Below are 13655 nucleotides of genomic sequence, written 5' to 3' on the forward strand. Positions count from 1 at the left end.
AATCAATTAAAAATATATTTTTAAAAAGACCATCATCAGTCTAGAGCTGCTCTGGATCCTGTCCTCTGACCAGAATCTTTAGCCTTTCCCTCCATTCTGCAAGTTCCCTACATACTTACAGTAAATTATTTTTAGTATTCAAGGTGACAGACTTGATTTCTATTGCTTGCAACCAGAGGAAGGTAGGAGGAGAGGGAGGGGAAAAGGGAGAAAGGGAGAGAGGTAGGGAGGGTGGGTGGAAAAGAGAGAAATTTCCCTTCGGTATACAACTGGGTCAAAGTACTGTTGTCTCCATATAGCCAGCACCTAGTTTTCAGCCTTTATATGCTGCTGATGTCATCAAAGACATTCTATTTTGTAAGCCCCTTTGTGAGACTAATAAGGCTCATAGGCATGTTTTAAAATTTATTTTTACTTATTTATTTCAGAAGTAGAGAAAGGGAGAGGGAAAGGGAGGGGAGAGAGGGGGAGAGGGGGGAAACATTTGGTTTGTTGTTCCACACATTCATTGGTTGCTTCTTTTTTTAAAAAAAAATATTTTTATTGATTTTAGAGAGAGAGGAAGGGGGAGGGAGAGATAGAAATACCAATGATGAGAGAAAATAATTGATTGGTTGCCTCCTGCATGTCCCCCACTGGAGACTGAGCCCACAACCCAGGCATGTGCCCTGATCAAGAATTGAACCGGTGACCGCTTGGTTCATGGGTTGACACTCAATCACTAAGCCACACCAGCTGGGCTCATTGATTGCTTCTTGTATGTGCCCTAACCAGGGATCGAACCTGCAGCCTTGGTGTATCAGGACAACTGTCTAACCAACTGAGCTACCGGGCCAAGGCCTCTTTCTTTTTTTAGAGAAATGTTGTGTTTAATGGTAAAGCTTAGCCCATTCCAGCACCAGGCATGGCCTGGAGTCGAAGCAGCAGGGATGGATAGGTGATCCCCCAGAGCCTCACATGACGAAGAAGAGGAAAGCAACCATCAAACAGAAGAGCCCCATGGTCTCAGGGCAAAGTCCAGAATGGCATAGGAGAAGAGCTGCTGCTTGAAAGACAGGTTCTTGGCATAGCCAATGATCAATTCCAGGCCCTGAACCAACCACACCCACTGTAGCAACTCCAGCACCAATAAACTTGGCCGCTGTGGCAATGTCCCAGGAGACGACACTGGTCTGGAGCTCTGGTCTGGGTATGGCCACCCAGAGTGGGGAGCTGCTGTAGGAAGGTGTTCAGATGGGATCTCTGGCCTACTCAGGAAGGAGGCAGACACAGGCCTGATTAGACCCGTGGTACAACAGCGGATCAGAGCCAGGAGAATGAGTAGGGCCCCTGTAGTCTGCATTTTTTCAGTCTCTCAGCTTTAGTTCTAGGTTTCCAGCTCTTGGGCATCTTCAAATTGATAGAAGGTTTCTTTGTCTTGCCCGGCTGACATGGTTCAGTGGTTGAGCATGGAACCTATGAACCAGAAGTCATGGTTTAAGTCCTGGTCAGAACACATTCCTGGGTTGCAGGCTCCATACCCAGTGTGGGAGTGTGCAGGAGGCAGCCCATCAATGATTCCCTCTCATCATTGATGTTTCTACCTCTCTCCCTCTTCCTCCCTTTCTGAAATCAATTAAAAAAATATTTTTTTAAAAAAAGAAAGTTTCTCCCTGGCTGGTTTGGCTCAGTGGATAGAGCGTCGGCCTGCCAACTAAAGGTTCCCAGGTTTGATGTCAGTCAGGGGTACATGCCTGGGTTTTGGGCTTGATCCCCTGTAGGGGGCATGCAGGAGGCAGCTGATCAATAATTCTCTCTCATCACTGATGTTTCTATCTCTCTCTGCCTCTCCCTTCCTCTCTGAAATCAATAAAAATATATTTAAGAAAAAAGAAAAATAAATAAAATCACGAAAAACATTGGAAAAAAAATAAAGAAAGGTTCTTTGTCCAGCAACAACTGGAAAAATCTTTGGGGGAACAATGTGCATAGATGTTTGACTGTTCATCAAGTTTTATTACTTTCATAAAGAAAGAAGGTCTGCACATCACTGTGAGTCTTGGCATTGATGCCAAAGTCTCCTTTAATAATTATTCTGGCTCATCAAGTTGCTGGAAGGCCATGTTCAAAAGATTTGGCATAACAAGTGCAGAACTTTATTACAGTCTGGGAGGTAGGAGGGAGATGCGGTTATGGGTGACCTGAGCTTGATGTCCCAAACCCAGTGTTCTCACAATTACAGATGCAACACAAAGTACAAGTTTCTCAGGGTGTACCGGGAGATTTCATCAGGCTGGTAAGGACAGCTTGGAAAGCTCCTCCTTTAAAGACTAGATAATAATTTTAAAAATATATTTTTATTGATTTCAGAGAGGAAGGGAGAGGGAGAGAGAGATAGGAACATCAGTGATGACAGAGAATCATTGAGCGGCTGCCTCCTGCACACCCCACATGGGGGATCGAGCCTACAACCTGGGCATGTGCCCTGACCAGGAATTGAACTGCGATCTCCTGGTTCATAGGTCGATGCTCAACCTCTGAGCCACACGGGCCAAGTAAGAATAGATAATTATTTTTTTTTAAAAAGACTTCACATCTCTGTGAGGGTTAATCTTTGAATAAAGCCCTCATCTGAAGCCCTGGTTTCCAGAGATGGAATGAATGCCTGAGGACATAGACATTATTGTGGATGAGGCCCAGCAGCTGGGAATTTCAGGAACTATTCAGCTCTGGTTTCTCCCAGGCAAGGTAATGAAAGACTCTTATGGGATTTCCCGCCAGGGTCATATTTGGTATGGAGCAGATTCCATAATGGAGAAAGCAAAAATTTGAGTGAGCTTTGCTTGTCCACACTATTCTCACAAGTGGTGGTCCCAGCCTGCCCAACCTTTTGACCAAATGACTCAAGTCTTCAAGGCTCCAGAAATTTTCCAACAGCAAATAGCCCGGGGTGTTATGTCTACTCACACTTTAGTTTACAACAGGCTTATCACCTATCACGTAGTAATGTATTGGAGCCTGCACATAGAAAGCAAAACTTGAGTCCCTAAGACTTCATTCATTAGTATTCAGAGTGCTTTTTGAGGGTATCCCTTCAAAATCATTCTTATAAGTTTGGCAAAAGGCCAGCTCAACCTCATCTCCTTACTTATAACTGTGGGTTTTGATCAGGATTCTTTGGTTGCAAGTAACGGAAAGTGGTTGGGGGAGAACTCACAGGATTGAAAGGAAGGCTGGACAGACAAAAGTCCCTCAGCTCCCAAGGGAACTTGATAATAGCAGAAAATGATTAACAGGTTCTCCCAGACAGTACTTCTGGATTGAACAAGTGAATGAATAAGTGAATATCAATAATCATTTCCATCTTTGTATTGCTGGATACAAAGCCCTGACATCCCAATTTAAAAAGAAAAGGATGGGTCCGGCCAGCGTGGCTCAATGGTTGAGCATTGACCTATGAACCAGGAGGTCACGGTTCGATTCCCTGTCAGGGCATATGCCCAGGTTGTGGGCTTGATCCCCAGTGTGGGGTGTGCAAGAGGCAGCCGATCCATGATTCTCTCTCATCATTCATGTTTCTATCTCTCTCTCCCTCTTCCTTCCTCTCTGAAATCAATAAAAATATTAAAAAAAAATAAGGATGGAATTTGAAGAGACCCTTCACAGAAAAGAAAACACAGTGGAGGAATGATGTTAGATGAACAGAGGTGGTCCCTGCCCGCAGCAGGGCACATACACTGTCAGGCTGACTCTTCCCTAGGGCAGGACCCAGGTCCCACTTTCCTCTTCAGGGGCTCCCATCAAATGCTTTGCATAAATTAGCTCCTGTAACCCTCATAACAACCTTATAAAATAGGTATGATTATGCCCCATTTGTAAAAAACAAACAAAAAACCACACAACACAAAACTGAGGCTCAGAGAGGGAGGTGGCTAGCTAGGAGCTGGCAGAGCTGAGGCTCCACGCTGGTGTTATGCTGTGTAATCCCCTTCCCTGGAGTATGGGCGGGGCTTGTGACTTGCTTTTAACTAACCGAATAGGCTGTGAGCTGCCTATGGAGAGGGCCACGTGGCAGGGAACTGGAGGCAAACCCTAGGATCGGAGAGCCTCAGTTCTATAATCACAAAGAACTAAATTCTGCCAACAACCACATGAGCTTGGAAGAGAGTAAGAAATAATAGATGGCCCTAACCGGTTTGGCTCAGTGGATAGAGTGTCGGCCTGCGGACTGAAGGGTCCCAGGTTCGATTCCGGTCAAGGGCAAGCACCTTGGTTGCGGGCACATCCCTGGTGGGGGCTGGGGGCTGTGCAGGAGGCAGCTGATCGATGTTTCTAACTCTCTATCCCTCTCCCTTCCTCTCTGTAAAAAGATCAATAAAAAAAATTTTTTTTAAAAAGAATAGATGGCCTTATATGAGACTGCAGCCCTGGCCAACACCCCGACTGCAGCCTGTGAGACCCTGAACTATTCTAGCTCTTGTGGCCGACAGGACATAAAGTGAGCCCCATCTCTATACTGGCCTGGCCAAGCACAAGCCAGACGAATCACAATCCCCACCTACTCCACATGTAGCAGAGAAGCTGAATGTTATTAGAGAAAACCAAAAACCACACAAGTCAATTGATTTCACTCTAAATTATTGATGGCAGACCTCAAATGGGCCTTAATAACAGCAATCCTGCTATGCTCACTTTCACCCTCTCAGAGTTAATTATTTTATACCTTCTCCTCTCTTCCCAAACCTCCCACATCTCAGCCTCGGTCCCACCCTCAACTGTCACCTATTCATTGAGAAGATAGATGAATTCAAATGGGAATTTCCCTATCTCACCACCAGATCTACAATCCTCTTTGGACCCAACCTCTTCTGATTTGTCATATGGAAGAACTGTCCCTCCTCATATTGAAGGCCAGTGCCTCGACTTCTGCTTTAGACACCTCCCATCTACTCCAGGACTTCACTCCTTCAGTTACTCCCATCTCTCCTGCCTCACCAGTTTCTCCTCTTTTGGGCTATTCCCATCAGTGCATGCATATGCTTTATTGACTGCCATCTTTAAGAGTGTCCTGTGAATTCCAGGAGCTCTTCCTGCTACTGCCTATTTCAAGACATAGGTTACACATTTCTTTCTCCACCTCGCAGTCACTCTTCAACCAATTTCAGTCTAGTTTAGTACCACTCCATGCAATCTGATCTTGCTAAAATCACTAAAGACTTCATGTTGTCAAATCCAACCGACAGGTACTTTTCTTTTCTCATCCTACTTGTCCTATCAGTAGCAACTGACACAATCAACCAGTCCCTCCTTTTTTTAAAAAAAATATTTTTATTGATTTCAGAGAGGAAGGGAGGAGAGATAGAAACATCAATGATGGCCCAAGCTGGTTTGGCACACTGGATAGAGCGTCGGCCTGGAGACTGAAGGGTCCCAGGTTCGATTCCGGTCAAGGACATGTACCTTGGTTGCAGGCACATCCCCAGTAGGGGGTGTGAGGGAGGCAGCTGATCAATGCTTCTCTCTCATCGATGTTTCTAAGTCTCTATCCCTCTCCCTTCCTCTCTGTAAAAAAAGCAATAAAATATATTTTAAAAAAAGAAAGAAACATCAATGATGAGAGAGAATCGTTGATCAGCTGCCTCCTGCACGCCCCACACTGGGGATGGAGCCTGCAACCTGGCAGGGAATCAAACTGTGACCTCCTGGTTCATAGGTCGATGCTCAACCACTGAGCCATGCCCGCCGGAGCAGTCCCTCCTTCTTGAAACATGTCTATTTCTTCTCACTTTCCTTTGCTGACCTCCAAATGTTGGCATTCTCTAAACTTGTAGACCTATTTGCCCCTTGTCATCTCCACTTTAATATCTCACAGGCCCCCCAGGTTGAACATGTCTAAAACAGAAATCCTAATATTTCCAAGTCTGTTCTCCTACCACCTTCCTCTATAACAGTTCCTAAACTAGAAAACTGAGAATAATCCCTCCCCCTCACCTCTTCCACACTCAGTAGTACTTATTACAAAACATTATTAGTTTTATCTCTAAAATTTTCTTGAATTTGTTTACATCTCCCTCTCTCCACTATCACTAACCTACACCAAACCACCATTGTCTCTTGTCTGAACTATTATAATAGCTTCCCAAGGGTCTCCCTGCTTCCACTTTTGCCCCTCTATATTTCCTTTTCCATACAGTAGCCAGAGTGGTCTTTCAAAAAAAGTGAACCCAGTCATTTCATTCCCCTGCATAGAACATTTTCCATTGTATTTCAAGTAAAATTCAAGCTTCTTGCCAAGACTAACAAGGCCCTTGTCTGTGTCACACAATCATCTCCTCTAGCTCTTTTCCTTTCATAATAATTTCTGTTACCCTGGCCTTTGCAATTGTCATTCTCTTCTCTTGGAACCTTCTTCCTCCGGCCCTCCATTTCCTCCTTATGAGTACAGCTTAAATGTTCCATCCTTAGAAGTACTTTCCCTGGTCGCCCTATTAAAAACTGTCCCTCTCTCTCCTATTATGCTTACTCAAATGTAAACCCTGTGAAAGTAGAGCCTTTATCTGTCTTGTTAGCTCCCTAGTGCTTAGCGCAGTGCCTGGCACATATGCAGCACTCCACCAATATTTGGTGAATGAATGAATGAATGAGGCAGTTTCTCTGAGGATCTGAAGTTAATGTTCATTGATGGGAGGACTGAGATTGGTGTGAAAGACCAAATGCAGTAGACAATTAAGGGGGTGATTTTATTCAAGCCATTGCAATAGACAGTACACTAATGAGAAAAACCTTGAAGAAAAAGAAGGAAGAGTGGGCTTTTATGGAGGCAAGCAGATAAGGGTAGACATTTTCAGAGTCTTATGATGTGATGAGGAAAGATAGAGGCAGGTCTTATCTGAGTCTTTGAAGAAAGGTGGAGCTGCATTTTATTTTTTAAAAAGTTTATTGATTTTTAGAGAGAGAGGAAGGGAGAGGGAGAGAAACAGTGACGTGAGAGCATAACATCAATTGGCTGCCTCCTACATGCCCCCTACCAAGGATTGATTGAGCCTGCAACCTGGGCATGTGCCCTTGACCAGGAATAGCAGCCTTTTGGTGCACTAGACAACGGCCAACCAACTGACCCACACCAGCCAAGGCTGGAACTGCATTTTATCTTGCAATATGTGGGAGCAGGAGGTCCTTTGCGGTTAGCCCTTTCTCAGAGCACAAAAGGATGGGAAGATTTCTGACCATGGCTGTTTTCCAAGAACACAGGGCTCACAAAAGTTTCAAAATTGTCACTGGTAGCTCTGGCCGATTCCTGATCAAGGGCATGTACCTAGTTTGCAAGTTCAATTCTTAGCCCAGGTTGAGGCAACCAATCAAAGTCTCTTTCACATTGCTATTCCTCTCTCTCTCTCTCTCTCTCTCTCTCTCTCTCTCTCTCTCTCTCTCTCTTTCTCTCTCTCCCTCTCTCCTTCTTCCTCCCTCCTCCCTTCCTTTGACTCTAAAAATCAATGGAGTGCTCACTTTGGCAGCACATATACTAACATTGGGATGATACAGAGAAGATTAGCATGGCCCCTGTGCAAGGATGACACACAAATTTGTGAAGCATTCCATATTAAAAATACAACAAAACACAATGGAAAAAATATCCTTGGGTGAGGATGAGCAACAACAAAAAATTGTCACTGATAATCTCAGTTTCAGTATAGGGGCTTGAGCTGAAGATTTCAATCTGAGGAATCAGTTCAGAGGCCTGGTCTAGGCGTTCCCTCTGGGGGCCTATATGTGTGTTCAATCTGAGTGGCTCGTCTATGGCTATCACTGCAGGGAAGTCAGTCTGGAGTCTTAGCCTGAGGGACTCAGTCTCGGGACCTCCATTTGGTAGATCCGTTTCAGGGAGTTCCAGCTAGGAATTTCACCCTGGAGAACTCAGCTTGGACCGCCAATGGGTTTCTGCCTACTAGGCACAGTTGAATGGCTCACTCTGGCTGTGACATACTGGCGCTTTTTCATCCAGGACTTCATTGTGAGGGTGTGGGGCAGGGCCATGAGTTTCATTCAGGGAGGCTCAGAGTATGCCCTGAGTATGGAGATCTGAAATTTCATTCTGCAGATGGAGTCTCTTGTACACAGCCTGGGGAGCTTCTTTAAGGGGCTCAGGCAGGGTGTTTTCTCTGGGGGTATCATTTTGGGAGTTAAGTCCAGAAATTGGACCCTGTATTTCATGGTTGCTTCTAAAAGGCTCAGGCACTGATATCTTTATATATATATATAAATTTTTTTATTGATTTTGGAGAGGAAGGGAGAGGGAGAGAGAGAGATAGAAACATCAATGATAAGAGAGAATCATTGACCAGCTACCTCCTGCACACCCCTACTGGGGATCGAGACCACAACCCAGGCATGTGCCCTTGACCGGAATCAAACCCAGGACCTTTCAGTCCGCAGGTCAACGCTCTATCCACTGAGCCAAACCAACTAGGGCTACTAATATCTTTTTTTAAAAAAAATATGTTTTTATTGATTTCAGAGAGGAAGGGAGAGGGAGAGAGAGATAGAAACATTGGTGAGAAAGAAACATCAATGCTGCCTCCTGCATGCCCCTGAGGATCAAGCCTGCAACCCAGGCATGCACCCTGACCGGGAATCAAATCATGATGCTCAACCACTGCGCCATGCTGGCCAGGCGGGACTCTATTTTTAATTTGTCATTTTGATTTTCTTGCTGCTGCTGGTATTACATAATGTAACTCATACAAGTTTGTGACCTGTGAAAAGGAAGCACAGATTAACTACATACTTTAAAAAATGTGTCCTAGCCGGTTTGGTTCAGTGGATAGAGCATCATCCCAAGGACTGAAGAGTCCCGGGTTCGATTCCAGTCAAGGGCACGTACCTCAGTTGCAGGCTAAATCTCCAGCCCCTTTTCTAGCAAAGCACCCCTAAGTCCCCTTTAGAGTTTCCTAAGGAAGACTGTGGTAAAGGTTCTTTTGCCATGTTAATGAGGTCACTTTGGGAAATTCCCTCCATATGGAAAGGGGGGTTGGTTGCCTGTGGAGCCAACCACGTGATTAGAGGGTTGGGACTTTCAGCCTTATCCCACAAGCCCCTGGGAGGGGAGAGAGGCTGGAGATTGAATTCAAGCACGAGTGGTCAATGATTATATATATATATATATATATATATATATATATATATATATATATCTGCTATTAGAATATATATATATTTGCTATTGGAATGAATATATATATATATTTGCTATTGGAATGAATATATATATATATATTTGCTATTGGAATATATATATATTTGCTATTGGAATGAATATATATATATATATATATATATATATATATATATATATATATATTTGCTATTGGAATCTGAAATGTGTGTTGTTGGGGGGGGGCGGTGAGTTTTGTAGGACTGAGCCCTTAACCTATGGGATCTGACACTACCTACAGATAGTGTCAGAATTGAGCTGAATTGTAGAACATCCAGTTGATGTAGGAGAATTGCTTGGTGGTGAGGGAAATCCACCCCCCGCCCATGCACACACTGGGACTGGTGACCAGAATCTAATCTACTCCCTCCATATACCTTTGAGGTCTCAGACCCTAGGAACTCAGGCAGAAGTGCCTAATCTGTTTCTTCATTTGGGCCTCTTTGAACTCTATCTAAATTGCTGAGTTTAAATTGCTCCATCTGCTGGAATGAGTGTCTGGAGCTTGGTAGGAGTTTATGCCTCCTGAGTTTATCAGTCTTGGAATGTTCACTCTTCTTATCACTTACCATGCTGTTTCCTGCCTCCGAGTCTTTGTATATACATTGTTGCCACGGCATGAAAGGTTCTTTCTTTCTTTTAGTGACATTCCCACCCTCATAACGCACAAACTGCCCATCGCCTGGCAAAATGCCACTCAAACTTTGTATCACCCCTGGTATCATCTCTGAGGGGGTTGCCACAACCCCCACGACTGCGTCAGGGACCCCCCCTGCTGGTCTCTCCTGGCCTCCTTTCTCCTATGGCTTTGCCCAGAGCTGGAGAACTAATCAAGCTTAAGCCTCAGCGCCCCGCACTGACACAGGCCAGTTCCAAGTCCCTCGTTGTTTTATTGAGCATCGTCAATTTGAAACGTATTTAAGATTTGTCACGGCACCAGAATAGTTAAAATACCCTGAAATTTTACAGCTCACATGTAAAAGAAACTAGAGGTTTCCCCAAATTTGACAACAATCTTAACATTCACATTACTTATAATGAGTTGCAGGGCTGAAACTTTTCTAAACTACCAATAATAAAAGTTTTGATCACCTGAATGGAATGAGATTCTTTTTATTCTCTCTAGGAAATGATATTATTAAAATAATTGTCCTATTTATTTATAAGAGAATATAAAAATGGAAACATTAGTAGAGGGGTGAATCAGGCCATTGATAAGAATATTTTGTTTTTCTGGATTTGAGGATGTTTATTTAATAAATGCAGTTTAAAGATTGTAATTTGTATCATTTGTGATTTCTTTGTAAATCTAAAGCAATGTTTACTATCATACCTAAACTGGTACTATTTTTCTTTTTTTAAAATATGCTTGTATTGATTTTAGAGAGAGGGAAGGAGAGGGAGAGAGAAACATCTATTTTATAATAACATTTCCTAGAGAGTCTAAAAAGAATTCAATTCTATTCAGGTGATCAAAACATCTGTTGGCTGCCTCCTGCACGCCCCCTACTGGGGATTGAGCCCACAACCTGGGCATATGCCCTGACCAGGAGGGACCTCTTGGTGCATGGGGTGACAACCAACTGAGCCACACTGGCCAGGGCTGTACTATTTTTCTTAAACAGAGCTTGCAAAATTCTATCTGCTTCAACCTTCAAAACCTAGATTCACCCTGAGCACTGATCATACTCTATGGTCCTTGAACAAATCTTGCACGCCAGACTTTGAGCTCCCTGAGCATCTGACCAAACTTTATGCCCCAATAGCATTCAGCACAGGGCCAGGCACAAAATCATCAGACTGTTAACAAGGATCTAGTCCTAAGTTAACAATCTTTGTTGTGAGAGAAAGTCATCAACAATACCCTTCCAAGAACAGCTTTATTGAAATATTTGTTTCACTTATTTAAAGTGTACAATTCAATGGTTTTTAGTATATTCACAGTGTTGTGTAACTGTATTAGTTTGCTAGGGCTGTCATAACAAAATACCATAGACTGATGTCTTTAACAACAAAAAATTATTTTCTCTAAAGTCTAGAAGCTAGAGGTTCAAGATCAAGGTGTTAGCAGGTGTGGTTTCTTTTGAGGCCTTACTCCTTGGCTCACAGATGTCCACTTTCTCTCTGTGTTCAATGGTCATCTCTCCATGCATGCTTGTGTCTAGTGTCTCTCTGTGTGTCCTAATCTCTTCTTACAATTACACCAATCATATTAGATTAGAATGTACTAATATGGCTTCATTTTACCTTAATTATCACTTTCAAGGCTGTATCTCCAAATATAGTTCTACATTTTGAGGTATTGGGAGTTAGGTCTTCAACATATGAATTGGGTGTGTGTGTGTTACAAATTAGTCCCTATAGCATGTAATTGTAGAACATTTTCATCACCCCCAAAAGAAAGGTTGTACCTATTAGGAGTCAGACCTCATTTCTCCCTTCCCTAAGCCCTGGATAATCATTAATCTATTTTTTATCTCTATAGATTTGCCTGTTCTGTACATTTCTTATAAATGGTATCATACAAAAAAAGCACAAAAAAATGGTATCATACAAAGTGGTCTTTTTTGACTAGTCAGAAGTAATACCACCTTTTTCATTCCTGATTTCCATAAAGTTGAGTCTCCCCCCCCCCATTAGCCACTCTAGCTAAAAGTGTGTCAATGTTGTTGATCTTTTCAAATAACCAACTTTTGGTTTCACTGATTTTCTCCATTGTTTTTCTATTCTACTTATTTCCTCTCCAATTTTTATCTCCTTTCTGCTTGCTTTGCGATTATTTTGTTCTTTTTCTAGTTTCCTCGAGTGGAAGGTTAGGTTATGTTTGAGATATTTATTTATTTATTTATTTATTTATTTATTTATTTATTTATGTATTTATCTACTAGAGGCCTGGTGCATGTGCACTCGGGGGGGAGGGGGAGGGTCCCTCAGCCCGGCCTGTGCCCTCTCGCAGTCTGGGACCCCTCGGGAGATAATGACCTGCTGGCTTAGGCCTGCTCCCGGGTGGCAGAGGGCAGGCCCAACCCCTAGGTGCAGCCCCTGGTCAGGCTCAGAGCAGGGCCGATTGGGGAGTTGGGGCGCCGCCCCCTGTCATGCACAGAGCAGGGAGATTGGGAGGTTGCGATGCCACCCTCAGTCATGCTCATGGTAGGGCCAATTGGGGGGTTGGGGCACCACCCCCTGTCACACTCAAGGCAGGGTCGATAGGGAGGTTGTGGCGCCACCCGCTGTCACGCACAGAGCAGGGCCAATCAGGGGGTTGGGGAGCTCCCCCCTGTCACTCACAGAGTACGGCCGATAGGGGAGTTGGGGCACTGCCCCCTGTCACGCACAGAGCAGGGCCCATTAGGGGGGTTGGGGCTCTGTACCCTGTCATGCACAGAGCAGGGCCCATCAGGGGGTTGAGGAGCTCCCCCCTGTCACTCACAGAGTAGGGCCGATAGGGGAGTTGGGGCACCGCCCCCTGTCACACACAGAGCAGGGCGGATCAGGGGGTTGGGGCGCTGCCACTCTCACACTCAGGGCAGGGCCGATGGAGAGGTTATGGCTCTACCCCATCACACACAGAGCAGGGCCCGTGGGGGGGGGGGAGGGTTGGGGCGCCACACCCTGTCATACACAGAGCCGCAGGGCGATCAGGGGGTTGGGGACCTCCCCCCTATCAGGCACAGAGCAGGGCCGATCAGGGGGTTGGGGCGCCTTCCCCTGTCAGGAACAGAGCAAGGCCGATAGGGAGGTTGTGGCCCTGCCCCTTGTAACACACAGAGCCGCAGGGCGATCAGGGGGTTTGGGCGCTGCCCCCTGTCACACTGATCCCGGTGCTGGGAGGCATATTACCCTTTTACGATATAGAATAGAGGCCTGGTGCATGGGTGGGGGCCGGCTGGTTTGCCCTGAAGGGTGTCCTGGATCAGGGTGGGGGTCCCCACTGGGTGCCTGGCCAGCCTGGGTGAGGGGATGATGGCTGTTTGCAGCTGGTCACACACCCTTCAGGGTGGGGGTCCCCACTGGGGTGCCTGGCCAGTCTGGGTGAGGGGCTGAGGGCTGTTTTCAGGCTGACAGGTGACTAAAGCTCCCAAACGCTCCTTTTTTTATTTTTATTCTGGGCCAGCTTTAGCCTGGCTCCAGCTCTGAGGCTTCCTCTTCTGAAAGAAGGTATCTGGTTTGTTTCGGTTCTACAATCGAAACTCTGTATCAACTCTAACTCTGAGATCCCAGCTCCCTGAAAGCTGGTTTCTGGGGGTTTTTTTAGCTTCTATTTGTTACTATGTTTCTTAAACTGCAGGCTGAGAGGCCAGCAAGGCAGGCGGGGAACGTTGGAGTCCTCCGTCACTGAAGCAAGCAAGCCTCATGTTCAGTTTAAGCTTCCTGGCTGCCCGTGGCCATCTTGGCTGACAGTTAATTTGCCCTGTCAGTTAATTGGCTATCACCCCTGATTAGCCAATGGGAAGGGTAGCGGTCG

General features: G+C 45.1%; 1 non-coding gene and 1 pseudogene across 1 annotated transcript; one reads left to right on the forward strand and one right to left on the reverse strand.

Moving 5' to 3' along the window:
• Positions 1-953: 953 nt before the first annotated feature.
• On the reverse strand, positions 954-1342 carry LOC118654298 (annotated as a pseudogene).
• A 6135-nt stretch (positions 1343-7477) lies between these two features.
• LOC118654800 lies at positions 7478-7584 on the forward strand. The gene has a single exon (XR_004967067.1). It is a non-coding gene; the product is annotated as a U6 spliceosomal RNA (small nuclear RNA).
• The last annotated feature ends 6071 nt before the right edge of the window (positions 7585-13655 follow it).

This window comes from Myotis myotis, unplaced genomic scaffold, assembly GCF_014108235.1.
Source record: "Myotis myotis isolate mMyoMyo1 unplaced genomic scaffold, mMyoMyo1.p scaffold_m19_p_4, whole genome shotgun sequence".
Lineage (NCBI taxonomy): Eukaryota > Metazoa > Chordata > Mammalia > Chiroptera > Vespertilionidae > Myotis > Myotis myotis.